Below are 15,543 nucleotides of genomic sequence, written 5' to 3'. Positions count from 1 at the left end.
CAGGTTCCTTTTTCAGGAAAAAAAACCACAGATTGCCATCATGTTGTTCCAACAATAAAACTGAACCACCAGGATCTGCCAGAAACACTCCTGCTCTCCACCAACACACAGCGCGGGCTGAACTTGGACACTTATCACTCACCACCTTGAACAAATCACATATTCCTGAGCTTCTGAAGACCCCCAACTCATGAATCAATCCTTGTTTCCATGGCAACTGGTCTGGTGCCACCCTCTCGCGGTGTAAGATCTAGTCCACCAGGGCTTTACTCTAGCGCTGTTTACTCTGCAACGTTTCCCCTTGTCCGTGAACTCGCCCACTGCTGAATATGTTTGAAGTGACCTTCGTCCTCAAGACGAAAAACGGACTAAAATAATCCTCCTCTCATGGTTTAGCCGCTAGCTAACACCAGATGATGATTGTTGACTAACTAATCACAAATAGGTCAGATGAATTTTGCATGACAAATATTACATTAAATTAGACCTACTGTATGTGGTTGCAGAAAAAAAAAGGACGTAAATATCCAATTCACTATGAAGCCAAAAATACAATTCCAACATGCAAATGCAAAAATGTCAGGCTACAAAACATACAAATTAAAACGTAAAGTTGACCCCGTTATGTTGACATAATGTTTGCATGCTAAGACGCTCAACTGAAACACTGAACATGGTAAACATCACTGTTTCATATCAGCATTTTAGCATTGTCATATTAAAGCATGTTAGCGTGTTAAAGTTAGCACTGAGCTCAAAGCAAAACTGTGTCCACAGATAGCATTTGAGTGTAACAAGCATAGCTCTGTTAAGTGCAATGTTAAATAAATATAACACATCCTTGAAATTGTGGTTTTTTATCATTTTTATGTTTTGTTGCCTCACTTCTCAGATCAAAAAGAAGCATTACACACTTAAGGATGTGAAATTAGAAAATGCAGCAGCATCCTTTTATCTGCTTTTATGGATCATATCTCTTTGTATCTTGTTCCTACCTCAATGTATTTGACTTATAATTTAAATATGCCTTCGGCCTTCGAATGATCATTATGCATGTGGGCACAAATGATGTTTGCATATCTGCAATTATCTGCATTGCCTAACAATGTCTTGATAAGTGTCAGCAATCAGTTTTCTCCGCTGTCTCAGAGTGGGAGTGCAGATTTGCAGATATGAAAACCACAGATTGCCATCATGTTGTTCCAACAATAAACCATACCTTACGTGTGTCTGTGTGGGAAAATTGTTAATGCAGAACTTGTATTTCAACCCTTTTGCATGATTCACATCCACACGATCCATGTACAGTAATGTTTCAGTCTCCAGCATTACAGTTCAATTACATCTGTTCACCACTGTGTGAGGGAATTTTCTCCTTAAATCAGATATGATACACAAACAAGAAATGGTACCTGTTGAGTATTAAAAGGAGTCCTTTTCTTAACATCAGTGATATAGCTTCAATCAATCCTCATGAGTCAGGCGTTTTTTTTTTTATAACATAAACCAACACATGTCAGTAGTGACCTTTCTCTCTGTCTGTGTCACGGCTATAGAGAAGTGTGTCATGCACCTTACGAAGAAGTACAAAGGGAAGAGGAACTGAAGTCGTCACTACTCCCTCAGACTCAATTTATTTGGGAACTTATTGTATTCTAAGTGTATTTCCTGCTGTAAGCATTAGCCTAGACAATTTAAATGCAATGTTACATCCTCCACACACAAAGGCAAAGAAGCTTTGTCATATAAACAAGTGTACCGCTTGATAAAAAAAAAAAAAATGCTTCCCCAGAAACAACACATAAATGATTAATAACTGGCTTGATGTTTTCCCAGAATATTTCTGACCGAAGACTCCTATGAGCTCTATCAGTCAGGATAAAACTCAACCCATAATATGATCATAAAAGGATGATTTTGTAATGTGGCGGCTGACTGAGTGGCAATAAAAAAGAAGTTAAGGATATTATAAAGGCTTTAGACAAACAGCACTGGGAAGCTTTTTTTTTTTCTTTTTCTTCAAAAGCTTTGCAGAGAGCTGATTGTACTCCGATTGTAAACATGGCTTTAGCTCTGAAGATGCTTTATCTCACTGTTTCCAGAGGAATATCATAACCACTCTTTCTGAAAATGTATGGTGGAGATGTGTCGTCAATCTTTATAAACATTTAATGGACCACACGTAACATTTGATGGAAATCATCTATGACCCCTGATGCCCCCTGAGCCACAGCTCCACTGACTCATGAACAGACACTTGGACCCCTTGCACTGAGCTGGTTAGCAGAAACAACTTGAAGACTTTACATTTAATGATTTTGAAACAGATTTAATAAGCATGAAGTTTCGCAGGGGTTTAATATCTATGATGTTGTTGTTCGCAGACAACTCACTGATATTTCCATATGTGCTCTGTGTCCTATCTGACTGAAGCTGATTCATCACATAAATCCTATCATAACTCAAAATATAACATGTATTTAAACGGTCAGAACTTTGAGTAAAAATAGCAGAATTCTCAATAATTTGTGGACAATGTTGTAAACCGAAGTTGTAATAGATGATTTACTGGAAGTGTTCTTTTGTTTCCTCTGCTCTAGAACACATACTGCGGAGATGACCCAGACTTACCGCTCATGCTCTCCAGGATTTTTTAATTTTATTTGGAAAAAAAAAAAATCATCGAGAACACTCGGATGATGCTGCCCTCCCCAGATCCACTCGTGGAAGCAGCACTGGTCTCCCTCACCGAGAACGTCAATAATGCATGTAGGCAGCAGTGTTTAATCCCGCATCTGAGAGCTTAAAACTCTGTTAGCAGCCAGTGGACAGTAATGATTTCAGTATTGTGCTCACATGCTGAGGATAAACTAGACTTTATTTTAGCGCTGAAAAATCAATCTCTTTGTGTGCTGAGCTCCTGTGTCAATCAGAAACGATGACAGCGTCAGGTCAGCCTTAAATCCGTTCAGCAAAAAGGGAAATGTGAAATTAGACACTGCAGCAGCATTATTTATCTGCTTTAAGGATTATATCTCTTTGTGTCTCGTTATCAGGAAGGATTTTATTTTCTATTTGCACCAGTGCAGCTCAAGGTAGATGTTTGTTACAAGTGACAACAATAAATGTGTTTCATTTCCATGTAAAATCCAGGACAAGGTTAATGGGCCTCTGGTGAGCGCTGAAAGGACACAAAATGAAGTCAGAGGACGGAGGTATCAAACAAACAGCGTTTTTGGGGAAGTCGTGGTTACTTGACTTTTTTTTTTTGGTGTGCTGCTCATGCAAGTCTGCGTCCTGTGAAACAGGAAGAGATGACTGACCTCTGAACCCTGAGAGGATAAGTGTCGTCATCGTTTGTACTCTACACTTCCGAGCCCACAGCAGACACCGCAGCGTAAAGTAGCTGCCACTGAGGTGGACTGTAACACAGCTCATGTGTTTTTAACATACATGAGGTTTCAGTCACTTAAAGTATTTATTTATCCTGACATATTGCATTGAGACTGAGAGTAGGCCTGCTTTCTCTTTAAGTGGCCGTGCAGAAATTGGATTAACAGTTTAGCAGCAAGTAGATGTGAGGAGAAACTAAACCGCCGTGCTTTCTGCACCCTTATCCTCTACTACGTCGCATCAAGGTGCATTGACTTTTTTAGCAAATTCATGTGATGCTTGCTGATTTTTCTGTAAGAGGGAAGTTCTGAAATACACTGTAAGCCACGACGCAGTGAGGAAAGCAGTCTTTCTAATCTGCAGACGGTTTAGACATGCAACAATAAAATGCTGCAACATGCTTTTAAAACAGCGAGAAGTATCTCTTTGGAAAGTCTTTTAAACTTCCAGCATTACAGTCTGGAGGTCAGCTGCTGCAGTATAGTGTCACTCTCTCTCTGTATAGTTAAAAGCCACCCTGCCAATTCTTAACCACAAACTCTAAATCAACTCCTAACAGTGATTGATTTGGGGGAATTTAAAGCCAGACTTAGTCTCACTCCTCATTGATCCAGTTACATCTGAGATCAGGTTGCCTCCCTGTTCTGCAGCAGAACACGTGACACTGACACTGTGGTGCTTTTAAGAAAACTAAATGTGTATTAATGTGTCTGGATCTGATTCCAAAAAATGAGTTCATTTAAATGCCCAACACTTAACTCTCGGTATCCTCAATCTTCCCCTGCCGGTGCAGCCCACTTTCAGCACACTGCGGACAGTGAATTGGGCCGAGTCCAGGGGCTGCTTAGTGGATGCTACTGCAGCACTCCCTCTCTTTCTCTCTCGCTCACCCGCTCTTCTTTGTAAAGTGTTTTATCTCTCTTTTTCATTGGAACAGTTTGCACACGTCAGTCCGAGGTATTGGTCCCCAAAGACAACATACAGTAAGCCTGCATCCCCCAGCACCTGGTTCTCAATTTATCAAATAAGATAACTGTCAAGGTGGAAGGAAAAAGAGCTGTTTTCTGAAGAACCTCGATAAGATATCCAATATTATGGTTATTATTTTTGCAGCAGCAGAGACCTGCGCTCCTTCTAAGCTTCAGTTTGATCCAGTGGTTGATAATCATTCTTTCCCTGCTGTGCACTCAGTTCTCAACATATTCTGGCTTTAAATATCACACATGAATCATCCCTACCGAACTGAAATTGGGAAGTCACTTTTTTTGAATTTAGCTCTACTGATGTTTTCACAGCCCTTTAAGGTGATGCTGACGGATAACAGAAGGGCAATTACATCATCATGTGCTTATTTTCTTGTAAGTGTCGGAACGAAGCATCAGAACCTCGCAAATGAGAAACCTGTCTTATCTATTTTTCTCTTGCCTATTTCATTACAGCACATGCATGCTAATTGGATGATGAAGAGTTGTCTTAAGATCATGTTTTTTCCCACCAAACGTGTCAGAAAAGTGTGCGATTTAGATCTTAATTTCGATCTATTTCAAAGAAGAAGAGGATGAAAAACATTTTAAATGGTGGAAACGTTGAACGCTTCATTCCAGAAATGGAAACGACCAGCAATAAGAGGCAGTGAAATGCAGCCTTTGTGTGCATCAGCTCTGCTCTATAGCTCTGTTGTTATGTCATACTGTATATGTGGAGGTCAAGCCTCCCTCCCGGCTCTGCAGAAGGATTAGGCTTCATCGCCACACAATCAAACACCTTTAATTTCAAGGACAGCTGCTCTCTTCAAAATGTGTCCTTCAAAAAAAAAAAAGAAGAAAATAAGTCTTCAGTGTGATGAATTATTAATAAGGCCGGGCGAAAAGGGGGCGAGGGTTACTGCGATGTTAATTATTCATTGGTCTGTTGCTCCCTTGTCCACTCTCGGACCGTCGAGGATGCACGCGCAGACGAACCAGAGCTGATTTGTTATGATTTATATCTGAGTCTGTCTGACTTCTTTGTCTTGTAGTTTGGTTGAGGTCTCCTGTCGTATGACTTTAGTGGTGTCTGCTCTGGTTCCAGGTCGTTTTTTTTGGCAGAGCAAATGTCAAAGAGTACAAAGCTGCCAATCTGTAAAAGTCTAAATGTTAAACTAATCAGTGCATGCAGACATTGTTTTTATTGTTTATGATTGACTTTTATGGAAGCAGTGAACCGCCCCCTTGTGCGAATGCAAAGAGGAAGCACGCTCAGAAAAGCTCCTTCTATAGTACTGTCCATATTAAAACCTGACTTCCTCTTGCAATAAATAGCGCGGCCTTAAACTGATGCACTCTTAAACATAAGCAGCATTGTTTCCAACAGAATCTACGTGCTGCTCCGCTTCAGTAAAAATAAAGTACCTACACTTTTTTTTTGGCTATTGTTTGACATGTTATTCACTGTGACATCGACACTGTGTGCCAGCAGAGCACCGTCACTTCCTGTGTGTGTTAAAATACACCTTGTGGCTGGCTGTGTGTGTGTGTGTGTGTGTGTGTGTGTGTGTGTGATGGGCAGAGAGACTCAAGGCCTGAATGTGCTTGTGGCTGTGTGTCTTTGCTGACTCTATAAAAGCCTCATAGATGTGACAGGAAGAGCAGCTGTCCCTCTGTGACTGCCCTGTGTGTGTGTGTGTGTGTGTGTGTGTGTGTGTGTGTGTGTGTGTGTGTGTGTGTGTGTGTGTGTGTGTGTGTGTGTGTGTGTGTGTGACAGGGAAAGGAACTGACCCTCAGCCTTATGACTGCGTCTATTATGTTGAGATACAGTTCACATTTACTCCGCTGACATCGGTGTGTAAGCCAATCTGGAGGTTTGGGGAAAAAGATATTGACTAATATTGCTTTCAGATCCGTTACTCGCTCTACCTTTTTCTACTTTTAAAGGAAGAGTCTCTGACCTCCTCCTCGTCCCCACTGTCCGCTGTAATGTAGCTGAGTGTCCATGAAATGGCTGCAGCCCTTGAAGTACCCACATTCGTCCCCGTTTGTCAGCTGAGAATCACTTTTTACGGGAGTAAATCTCCAGAAGCCGTTTGCAGTAACTCTAAATAAGCGTCGCTTATGACTTGAGGGCGACGCAGTGGGGAAAGGCTGCACTGTTTGAGCCTGTGTCCATTATGGTGATGGTGGAAACAAATTGCTATCGTTATCGAAGAAATGGACTCCAGTCTCTTGTTGACTTTCAAAGCGCAAGTACTGTCTCCTTTCAGATCATCAATCTGCAGGCGGCTTTCTTTGCCCCACTTCTGCGGGTTTTTTTTCTTTTTTCGTTAAACTGTTCTAATTATTCCTCATTTAGCTTTTTTTTCAGTTTCCACCCTCAAGTACAATCGTTTAAAAATGCTGCAATGATTCGGTTTGAACACTGGTCTTGATATGTTTTTTAATATTTTATAGTCCTGCTGTTTTTTTAAAAGTTGGTCCCAGTGTTTCTTTGCGTTGTTTTAATGGTTTTAAGTTCTTGCTTGTTCAGCACTTTGGTTAACTTTTGTTTATAACTGTGCTTTAAAAAATACCTTAGCATTGGATTAGAAAATTATAAATAAAATCATATGTAAAGAGTAGCTTGTCATCAGGCGTTGTGCAGAAAACTTCATCCATACAAGGTATTTGATCGATATAGTGTCTGATCACTCTTCACTCGATATTATTCAGAGCACACAAATCATTACAAACACATCAACATTGAAATGTTCAAACACAAGGCTAAGAGAGCAAGCACAAGCAGCTGTGGTCAAACAAGTAGCCTAATAGACTGTGTGAAGAGAGGGAGACGGTGTTATTAAGAATGAAGTGGAATACCAAAGAACAAAATAATACACCCTCATTTGGGCCTGCTCGTTATATATTTACGAATATGATTACAAAAAGGTGTTGTGTGCTCACTGACTTCTTTTGTTCCAGCTCTTTGTGCAGGTTGGTGTGACGTCAGAAAGTACACCATGTTGCTTTCCATTTTTGGATTGGTTTTGAAAATGATATACTGATGTGTTGATGCATATTTTGACAATCCTACTTAACAGTACCGATGCGTTAGGGTGAAAAAAACAAAGTTGGAGATGAGATGTTGCGTTGGATCCATCGCAGCTAGTGCATAGTAAAGTCTTAAACTTGCATAAAAAACATGCGTATGAAGCTTGAAGGTATAGAGTCAGATGTACAAATAGTATGTAAACACAATATCCTATGAAACGACTATCTGTGAAACAATCTGGCCAGCACTTGCTGCACTAGCACGCTCGCTCGCCTGGTGGCCTTGTGTCATTTACACCAGCGGCTCTGTAACTTCCGACCTACATAACAACGAGCAGATCAAGCACCAGTATCGCTAACCGTGGTGATGCAGAAAGCGGCTGATGCGCTCTTGTCTCTGTGCGCGTCGCCTATCGTCTTCAGAAGGAGCTGGTGTGGTACACTTGTGGCTTTGCACTTGTGAATGAATACAACTCAGTGCGTCACTGCCTGGCTGAAATGCATGGTGTGAATTTACTATACCTACTGATGCTCGCATGAAATGATTCACAGAGACATTACAGACAGAACATCCTCATTTGTGGAGTTTATCAGCGTGTGCCTGGAGCCAACTTCATCATTTCCGGACTTCACTTTTCTTCACTCAGGTGTTAGCTTGACACGTAACCCCCTGTGACTGCAGGGCTCGTATTTGTGTCACAGTAATGAACATGATGAAGATTTAAAAGAGGTGTGATGGAACTTCATTTAAAGAAAACATGAGACATCCACCTCCCCTGCTAAGGTCACATCTCTCTCAGTGACTCTCTGTGTGCGGTTGCTGCTCGGTGCTGTGAGAGTATACAGACAAAGCAGTATCTGCTCAAACGCTGCTCTCTCGCTTCTCTATTTTTTGCTCCCTCACATTTGAAAATGAAACATTTGAGGTCGCAACTTCCTCCTCGTATTTGTGAAAGAACAAAGACGCTCGTCAGTGGAAATAAGAACGTCGATAATCTGTAATATTTGAGCACATTCCCGAGGGTAGTTTTTGACACTCTTGTCAGTGTGGGATGTTTTCTGCCTTTTTGATCTCTATCCGCCGTGCGTGGCGATGGGAGTGACGTGGCCTGAGCGAGATTGGTCTCTCCTGGTCTGCTTTCAGTGGCTCTAAATACCCTCGAGTGCACTTCTCCTGTAATAGCAGCGTGAACAATGAGAAGGAGCCACTGCTCCGCTTAATGGTTTAATGTATGTATGACATAACTGAGTGGGACAAAAAGCTCATATGGGCTTCACTGTGTGACCGTTGATTTATTTCAAACATGTGTATTAAATAAAACAGACAGGAACGTCAGGCGGACGCTTACATTAATATGTCTCAAGGAGGCTGCAGCTTCCACATATCTATCAGACTATCCCTATCAGTGTCTTATTATCTTGCTTTCACACTCCCCAAACAAAATATAAATGACAAAAAACAAATCCATTTCTTGAAAATGGGTCTAAAATATCCTTCATCAATAGTGATTATGTTTTTTGTGCTTACCTATGTCTTTGTTCATCATCCTTGATTTCACTCTCAAATGGATGATGGGTTTTGCAAAAGGATATTAATGACCACCATTCCTTTGTGTCATATTAAACATCTAACAGGATTGTTTTGTGCAGACACAGAGTTTTAAAATCATTCAGGGGACGCTTTGATGGCTGAAATCTTTAAAAAAAGACTTTAACTAAGAGAAGATGTAATTCCTGATATAATCCAAATCTAACAGATTACATTCTTATTCATCTCAAATGTGTACTGTTTCTGAAGCTCTGACTGAGTCATTCTCCCTTTCCTCATTGGTGCGTCCGACTGGACAGAATCAGCCTCAGATAAAACCAGCGAGGCCTGATCTTCTGTTAAGACCAGAAGCCAACGGGGGACAGGTGACAACACATAGCACTCGCTAAGAGGATCCACCCAGAGGCTTTACTCTGCCAGCATCATGCCATCCGGCTCCGCCTGTCCAACTGCCTCCCTCGCTGAGCCCCCCACGGGGAGCCTGCCGGGGTGTAGCCATGCAAAATGGCTCCAAATGAGAGGAAGGCTACAATGCTGAGTCAGACCAGAACTAAATCTGCCTGGTAACCCTCCAACATCGTCTGTCTTCATCTCGATGACGGAGAGTAGAAACAGAACATTTTGCTCGTGAATGTGCTTGATTCAGAACTTTTGATTCAAAGTAAAGGTGCCTTTAGAAAAAACTGTATTGGGGCCTTTCACTTCCTCATTTTGTTCAGTGTAGACTACAGGATTTCACTGTTGGAAGATATTTGTTCGAGCTGGATCGTTCTGAGAGAAGCAGGATAAATGACATGATCCAAAGTTAAAATGTTGCAGGCAAACCGCAACAGGAGACATCAGTTTGATCTGATGTCCCCGACAGGGACTGAATAACTGTGCGCTGCTGCTAACAAACTGTCACCAAACTTCATCCTTCATCCTTCATGCTCACAGAGGGGCAAACAGCAAAAAAAAAAACATCACCCTTTCTAGATCTTTCCATCTCACAACAACGACAGTGGTTCATGACGTCAGGGGGGGTGGGGGGTGGGGGGAGGGGGGGGTTACAGTCGGCATAAACAAAGAGAGAGGGAGCATTAAGGATTATTTTAATGGCATTACCTCCCTGCCAGACAATAAGAACACGTAACACACACACATGTACGCAGGCAGGCTCTCCTGGTGCTTGTTCGGTGGAGGAAATAAAAGTAGGCCGATCGATTCAAGAGTCTCCTCTGACTCCGCTCCCCTCCTACTCAACCTGGAATAGTACGAGTCCCACACAGGCCTCTCAAAGGAAAACACACCCCTGGGTTGTGTATTTTTGCACTATGAACAATAAGACCCGGGCAGGTTGGCTATTTTTATGGTCGTTTGGACATTTCTGATTTTATCTATGCGCTTGGACAACAACAAAAAGGGTCCAGTTTCACATTTTAAACATGTCAAATAACTGAGGCGACTCCTTTTTGACTGCTGCTGCTGAACTGAAGGAACAGATTGACACCCAGCTGGCCAACTGTGTATTTTAAAACTACACATTCTCTGTTGTTTTTGCATTTGATAAAAAGTACCAAAAGCTTCTTATTGTTTAGTTCCAACGGTGTCGACACAGGGATCGACATTGTTAGACTTTTACTCGTTCTCAAAGTGACCTCAGTCTCGACAGAAGCTTCACCAGGACTGAAGTCTAAAGTGTATCGAATGTGTCACAAACAGATCGGACTCACAAATGTTCCAGATATCACAGTTTCCAAACCATTGGCAATAACAGATTTTGAACAATTTGAATCCCTAATAAAGTTTACAATAATACAACAACAACAGTGATGGACAGCACCAGCTATAACGTGATGCTAATTTGCGTCTGTTATCTCTGGATGTGTGCTGGACAATGTAATCATGTTTTATATACAACATCTATATATCAACTCGATCTATCTTAAGTCCTGCACGATATGAGAAAAATATGCCAAGAAGTGCAATAAATAAGAGCGTTATTAGCTCATTATAACTCACAGTGTCTTTGTCTTTCTGCTGTATTCATGTTTTCAGTGACACCTGAACTCACAACGTGTTTCTAATGAATACACAATTAATCCAACAGGCAGTTTTTGTTTACACCACTCAAGTGACAACAATTCATCTGAAGGTAACAGAAAGCTAGCTGGAGCTTCCTCTGACTGCATCAACATTTTCATACAATCTATCTGTGTGTGTGTGTGTGTGTGTGTGTCTGTCTGTCTGTCTGCCTGTGTTAAATACATCTGAAGAGCAGACCAGTGTGTAAGATTCAGAAAGTCAGAATATCATGAAAACAAGACTGTCTGTGTGTTCACGATTTTAAACATCTGGTTTATGCTGATAAAAACGAATACAAAAGAAAGCTTTCAGATAATTGAAAAAGCAACAATTGGTCAAAGCACAACAAACCATTCACACACACGTCTGCAAGTCTACTTGCACTCTGTTGATTTATGACGTAAGCAGTCAGGAAAATGATCAAAAGTAAGAATACTGTAATAAAAATAATAACGCCGCGGCTGAAATCTAATCTCTTATCTCTAGTCAACACTAAAGATGAAACTCTGAACACTGAAACCACACACACACACACACACACACACACACACACACACACACACACACACACGCATATGATTGTCAAACATGTCATTGAGATGATTCCATTGGGGAAATAATGGAAAGCAATTGGTGCTAATAGTTTAACTACTTCACCAGCAGAGCGCATTTCTTTCAGCTTCACTTGTGTAAAAACATGTTTTAAGTAGAGAGGGCACGTAATGAAGCAAAAATAAATCTATCATTCATTTTCTTTTAAGCAAGGAAGCAAATTATGGACTCAAGGAGAACAATGGCTTAAGTTATTCTGGTAATGGTTGGCTTGTACATCAAATATGATTCTCTATCGGTCAGGGCCTACTGTAGTGTTAGCTCCGGCTGAGAATTTGACTATATTTGATATACACTGTTAATGCAGTACAAAGTAGAACTACAGTCTACAGCAGCTGAGTTGGATGAATGGGCTGCATGCTGTTAGCACGGTTATGTCAGTTCACCTCATGCAGACAATAACTGTAAGGTACAGGGGGGAACAGTGCTGGAGTTGAAACACATTGCACTTTAGGATTGTGCATTCAAAGTTGACCCTGATGGAAAACATCCCACCCTCCTGCCAGCCTCACCAGGAACACAAACACATCAACACAAAGCCACCAGGTCACGTTCAGCCCCGCTCACATCCTTCCTTCCATCGCATCGGCTCCAACTGCATTTATATTGTTTAAAATGCTAATGTCAAACCACAGCGAGCACCGCACTGCACGAGGAGCCGCGCGGCTCAATGTAAATTAAATGGCCCGTCCTTTGAGTGCACTGGCTTATGTAAGCCGCTGCTGCTTGCTCCCCCCCCCCCACCCCCCCCATCACCACCCCCCACCCCCCCAACCCCCCTAGCAGCTCTCCATCCCTGCCTTTCTTTCCCTTCAGCAGCCTATCCATCCCATCCCCTGAAACCCTTAATGTCTCGTAAACACACATCAGCCTCGTCCTAAATTAGAGGGTGCAGGAGGCGAGTGAGGAGGGTGCAGTTTGGGGGGTTGGGGGGGGGTTGGGGGGGGGTTCTGACTCCCCGCATCCCTCATTTTCTCTGCCACCTGGAAAACAACACCCCAATTCCGGTGGTGCTTCTCCATTCCATCATTGTTTGTGCTCTTTATCACATGCAGCAGTGTAACAATGCTGCTCATCAACACACATACACACTGATTCCCCTTTTTCTGATCCTATCAAAAACAACGAGCAGAGAAAGGCATCTCGTACAATAAATCCGGCTCCTTCTTTTTTGTTCCTGCAATCTTCTGTCTCTCTTTCATTCTCTCAATATCCCTCCATGCCTATCCTCCCTCCCCCCCCCCCCCCCCTCCCTCCTCCTCCCCCCACCTTGCCCTCATCTCTCTGAGTCCTGCAGCCACGAGCGCTCCAACACAGGCACGGGCACAGGCAAGGTTTTTTTAGCAGCCGCCTCTTCTGGGCAATGTCAAAACACTGCATTTTGAGACGATCTCCGCCTGCCTAGGGTTGGAGAAGTGCAAGCACAATGAAAGGAGACACAGGAAAGATGATGGGGGGGTTAGTGTCGGAGAGAGGGAGGAGGAGGAGGAGGAGGAGAGGGAGGAGGGGAGGTGGTGGTGGTGGGGAGGCCGGGGATAAAAATGCGACAAAGGTTGTCAGCTGGATTCAAACCTAAAATGTTGTGTGTAAATGAGACGTTCAGGGCCCCTTCGTTAAGTGTGTGCAATCATTTTCCACGAGCTGACATCAACCAAAATGGGTAAAGAAGAGTAAGGACGGCGATATGATAATGAAAAAGCCATTATTTCATCTCCTCTGCTGCTCACACACATTGTCTCTGACTGGCTTTGAGATCGCCTGTACGGAGGTATGTGGCGTTCGCGGTGTGCACATCCATCTCTCTGAATTCATTACCATCAGAAAGAGGGCACAGGAAGGCTGGAATGTGAATTCCCCCCGTTAGCCCTGAACACAGCGAAAGAAAAGGCTTACCTCCACATTTCAGCTCCGCTCGACCCTGCCTTGTTTCATCCTGTTTCTCTCTGCCGACTCCCTCCCCTGCTCTCCCCATGACAGCATTTTTCTGCTATCTATCTCCACGGCGAGGCTCGTTCTCCTCCTCCTCTTGCTTCAGTTCCTCCTCCTGTCTGGTGATCTCTCTCTCTCTCTCTCTCTCTCTCTCTCTCTCTCTCTCTTCCTCTCTCCGAAAATAAAATTCAGAGAACACGCACACGAATAAAGCACACTTCCTCGATCTCTGTGGCGTCTGAGCCGGCTCTTCTTATTCTGTTGTTAAAGTCAAGAGGCAGGTTGATTTGTGCCGTCCTCCTCCCTCTTTCTCTTGCTGATTCTATTCCATTCACATCAGACTAAAGCCAACCCCCCTCTTTCTCCTCCTCTCTCTCTCTCTCTCTCTCTCTCTCTCTCTCTCTCTCGCACACACACACAGCTCTACTCAGCCTATCTCTCCCCCCCCCCGCCCTCCTTACCCCCCCCTCATCTCCTTGTCAGAGCGAGGTTGAGGCAGCGACGGGCAGCAGCGGCCAAACGGGGGGGGGAGAGCTCTCTGTGTGTCTTTTCAACTGAACTGCAAAATGCTTCAGCTGCAGGACTGTGAATCTTAAAATTTGTGCTGAATCAAGCATCCAAAAGATCCTCCAATAATAACGTGACAAACACGTTTGAAATGAGGCAGATTAGATGCTGATGCAATGCTGTATCAAGATAGTCAAACCCCACACCCCCCCCACCCCCACCCCCACCCCGCACCACCATTTCTGCATCGTTTTCTCTCGCTGATAAATTCAGAGAAGGAAGAAGGCAATCGTGTAATCAAACAGTTTTCATTTAAAGTCTCCTTCTAGTGACATTTCTGCACGAGCGAGATAAAGGCTTCAGGGGCAGACTCAGGGGCAAAGGTGAAAATGTCACAGTGTGAGTGTGTGTGTGTGTGTGTGTGTGTGTGTGTGTGTTTGACAGTCTGTTTATTTGTAGAGACCTCTGTGTACTCCCCAAACGTAGCCTGGGTGGGTTGAGACCATAACAAACAATCAGCCTGCTTCTGAAACAATGAGTGCAGCAGCGTAACAACAAAGCTGCTTAGTTTTTGTCACCGCTCCATCTTAACAACAAACGTACCTGTGAGGGGTTTTTGGTTTTCTTCCAGAGAATATCACTGATGTTCAGAGGAGTTGTGCGTCTCAAACCTGCTGCTGCTGCTGCTGCTGCAGGGGCAGAGCAAAGTGTCCAGCACCATCCCCCTAATTACTGTATGGAGTCTCGTCCCGGGCCGTACCATATGGCTGTGTGAGTTAGCAGGTCAGTGGCTCTCCTCTGGTCTGAGGGTTGGGTGGGGGCAGGGGAGGAGAAGCAGCCTGCGTTGCTGGTGTGTGTGTCTTCAGGAGATAAGGAGAACAAAAAACAGAGGCACCGGTTGATACAGAGTTTTCTCAATAACAAGTCATCACCTGTGCGTGTGTTCAGCTTCTTTAAATCAGGAGAATGGAAACTTTTCAATCATGACAGATTAGTTAGAAAGTTTGAGATTTAAAATGATGTAAATATCACCAATAAATATCATCCAGTTGATGGACATCTTATGAACAAGAAGAAAAGAAAAGAATATATAGATAAAGACATGAGTATTCTAACTGGTCAGAAGTCAACACATGTCAAATTTCACTCAGCAGAAGCTTTTGTCCAAAGTAAATTCCACCTGAGAGTCAGAACAACACAAGTAAGGGTCTAGAAGGGAGGAAACAATGTGCTAACAGTTAGCTTCAAGTCTAATCAGAGACAGCTGCTAACAGGCGGTGCACAAAGGCAACGCACAGGGTGTGCAGAATCGATTTTCTTTTTCTTGTTTATTCTTGTTAATTTAATTGTTGTTGGTTTTAAATATGTTATTGTAGAGAAAGGACAGTGGATAGAGTCAGAAACCAGGGAGAGAGACAGTGAGGAACGACATCCTCTGCTTGGAGGATCTCAGCATCCGTACACGGGGGTGCACTTAATCACAACACC

General features: G+C 43.0%; 1 protein-coding gene across 2 annotated transcripts in view; it reads right to left on the bottom strand.

Annotated features, from left to right (window-relative positions):
- The window catches only part of sipa1 (signal-induced proliferation-associated 1), a 37,338-nt gene extending 23,441 nt beyond the window's left edge, over positions 1 to 13,897 (bottom strand). For both annotated transcript variants that reach the window (XM_020646189.3, XM_020646191.3), the window contains exon 1: positions 13,513 to 13,897. The gene's annotated coding sequence lies outside the window, so the exon portion shown is untranslated. The remainder of the gene's footprint in view (positions 1 to 13,512) is intronic.
- Positions 13,898 to 15,543: the final 1,646 nt, after the last annotated feature.

Source organism: Labrus bergylta, chromosome 14 (assembly GCF_963930695.1).
Source record: "Labrus bergylta chromosome 14, fLabBer1.1, whole genome shotgun sequence".
Classification (NCBI taxonomy): domain Eukaryota; kingdom Metazoa; phylum Chordata; class Actinopteri; order Labriformes; family Labridae; genus Labrus; species Labrus bergylta.
Note: the sequence above shows the minus strand (reverse complement) of the source record. Positions and strands in the feature narration are given on the sequence as shown.